This window comes from Rhinatrema bivittatum, chromosome 3 (assembly GCF_901001135.1).
Source record: "Rhinatrema bivittatum chromosome 3, aRhiBiv1.1, whole genome shotgun sequence".
NCBI lineage: Eukaryota > Metazoa > Chordata > Amphibia > Gymnophiona > Rhinatrematidae > Rhinatrema > Rhinatrema bivittatum.
The window spans coordinates 101,857,075-101,860,476 of NC_042617.1; the positions used below are offsets into that span (position 1 = coordinate 101,857,075).

At 41.6% G+C, this 3,402-nt stretch overlaps 1 pseudogene; it reads left to right on the forward strand.

Moving 5' to 3' along the window:
* Positions 1–1,697: 1,697 nt before the first annotated feature.
* Positions 1,698–1,829, forward strand: LOC115088915 (annotated as a pseudogene).
* Positions 1,830–3,402: the final 1,573 nt, after the last annotated feature.

Genomic DNA, 3,402 nt, shown 5'->3' on the forward strand with positions numbered 1-3,402 from the left:
TGCCCAGCTATCCAACGTTCCTTCAGCCGCTGAAGAAGAACAAAATGATCATGAGTGTCAAAAGCCGAAGAAATGTCTAGTGTGACCAAAATGTAACTATGGCCACTATCAATGCCCCATCTAATGCAGTCAAGAAGGGAAACAAGTAGAATTTTAGCACTGAGAGTTTTCTGAAACTAAATTGGAAAGGATCCAAAATCTGGTGATCTTCAACAAAATCAGACAGTTGCTTCAAGACTACATATTCTAAGAGTTTAGCAAGAAATGGCAGAGAAGTAATTGGCCTATAGTGCATGGGTATTGAAGGATCCAAACTGGCTTTTATAAGTAAAGGTCTAACAGATTGTTTCAGACAGGTCAGTACTATTCCATCACATAAAGAAAGATTGACAAGTTTAGTCAGAGAAGAAGCAATTAGTTCTCTTGAGGCTTTCAAAGTTGGAATACTGCAGATAGTTTGGAAATGGTTTGGACAATTTCAAAAGTGGATGTAGGACTAAACTCAGACCATAATACAGGATAAGCATCCAGGGAATTAGTCTGCATGGAGAGGCTTGATTGCAAATTACTTATTAGAGATTGAATTTTGGCCTCTAAATAATCTTTAAATTCATAACAGGTAAGGATGCAACCTTATTACCTTTCTTACCTACAGACTGCTCATTAGCGAGCTTCCTAGCTAGACCAAAAAGAATCTTAGGATTAAAACCAATTTTTCAAATTAGTTTGGAATAGAAACCTTTCTTACATGACGCTATCAAGGACTTGTATTCAAGCATCATTTTTTCTGTAGAAAATATAAAGGGAGTTTGAGAGATGTTTATGCCAGCCCATTCTAGTCAAAGTAATTGATGTCACTTGTCTCTAACTTTGGGGTAATCCAGTGCCTGTCCTCATAGCACTGTATTAACAGGATGTTCATTATAGGAACAAGAATTGCAGAAATCAAGGATTTCTGGAAGAGGGAGAAGACGTTTTGAACTTGGAGACTTTTCTGAGGAACTGTTTTGGGGGGGAGTGGTGGTTGGCTGGGCCTAGGGGAGAGGCACCAGCTGGCTATTTCTTCACAGATTTTGAGGCTAGCACTAGGCACCAAGGAGGTGCACTGTCTCAGGAGCTGCTCCAAAAGGGAAGTGTCTGAAATCCTAACAGTTTATAAAATGAGTAACAATTTTAGACTTCTGTGTTAGAAAGAGATAACTATCCAGGACCCCTCTTGGGTTCTTTCATGAAAGAGACTGAGAAGTAAAAGGAGTGGGGAGTGGATTTGAATGGGCCTTCTGTATGGAAAAAAAGTGAGAAAAATCAAGTTGTATAAAGGTGAACTGCGCCTTTTGTGCATTGGGAGTATCATGTACAAACATTGACCACAGGGGAGGCAAATTAGGATTTCTAAAGACTCAGGGAGTAACCTAAAGCCCAAAGAATACCTTTGAAAAAGAATTTGGGACATATTGGCAAGTGATGCTATTATGATTCTGGACTGTGAACTTATACATATCTGTTTTGGCTATCAATTTATATTGTTATAATAAAGTTATTTTAATTTTGGAGCACAAGAGACTTGTGGACAGTGGAATTTTAATAAATGTTCGGGTCTCGCGCTCTCTCCGACTCTCTCCCATCCACTCTCTGGCGCAGGGAGCGAGGCAGGGCGGGGATCAAGAGGGACACATCCGAGAAACAGATGGACCCATGACTCTTATCGGTGGATCACTCAGCTCGTGCATCGATGAAGAACGCAGCTAGCTGCGAGAATTAGTGTGAATTGCAGGACACATTGATCATCGACACTTCGAACGCACCTTGCATGTCTTCAGTCAGTTTGACCTAATAGGATGTCCTGTCCCCAGCCCACACCCTTTCAGAAATTGTTTCTCACCCTGGGATAGCCAGCCAAATGCTACCCATGGCTGGGAATCTCCATGATATGCAAATTCATTTCATGTATATTCATTGTGATATCCTGAAAATCCAACTGGCTGTGGGGTCCCCAGGACAGGTTTGGGAAACCCTGGCATAGACACTTTAGTATTTTTGGGTTACTATCTCATGCTAATAGCATGCAAACACTATTGAACATAATTTGTAGTGCATATGCTAGAAAATGTGCCTCACCCATGTTAGTGTGCAAGTTGTTTTAGCTTGCACACTAACATTTTTAGTGAGTGTATGCCAGAAATCTTTTAGCACAAATAGTGCATTGGCACTATAATCACTTTATCCATCATAACAGCATCCCTGTTTCAACATTGACACTACCTCTTGATAGTATATATCATTTATAATGTGGCACATATAAGAATTCCATATTTTGAATTAATTTTGTTTTAAACACAAATTATCTTACCGAGGTAAGAATGAGATAATATTAGGGAGGAGCAACTGTAGAGAAGATCATAAATCTAGAGAGCCAGAAGCCTCTATCTTGGATATCAGTCAATGAGAAAATTTACATAATGGCAGCATTTTCAGAGCTCATCACTATAAAGGTGTTCCAGAAAAGAAATTTATAGGGCCCTTATCCAATTCACACCATTTCATAGAGATGATAAAGGGATTATGGAGGCGTAGCCTAATGATTACAGCAGCAGGATGAGAACCAGCTAAGCTAGGATTGAAATGCCTACTTTGCTGCCAGCCATGAATGATCTGGGCTCATGATGTCTCGTGCCACTGAGAAAGCCCATGTCCATATCTTCAGAGAACTGAGTCTCCGAAAAAAATCGCCTTTGCTTTCTATGGGTAAGAGTTATAAGCTGCAGAATGCTGACCAGTGCCCCATTCCAAAAGCCCCTCTTACTCTTACAGCATTTTGGCACATATCAATATCGGCAGATAGAGACAGGAAAAATAAGTGAAGCAACTGATGAAGGATGGCACCAAAAGACTCCTTCAAAGCCACCCTCCCTATATTTCCAAAGTCACACACCCACATTCCCTGTCACTCCACCCACACATACACCTGCACCCCACCCCATTCACTCCTACATCCATACAAAACCCCACGCACCCACATCCATATTACTCACACTTGCTCTCAGCAAACCCACACCTACAACTTCACCTCCCCTACCGAGACAGGGAAAATAACTGAAGCAGCTGCAGGAGGATGATGCAAAATGTGCCTTCTAAGCTACCTCCCCATACACTTCTTTTCTCATCATTCCTCTACACACACTCTCACATGCATCACACACACATACACATACACACACACACACACACACACACACAACTGCCCCAACCACATTAGAACCATACAAGTCACTTACACACACAGCCATATCCCCCAAAAACGACATACCCCACAATCCCCTACAGATACAACCCCCCCCCCACAGAACCCCCATCTACAGACAATACCCCTCTCACACAAACACATGCATATACCGCACACAC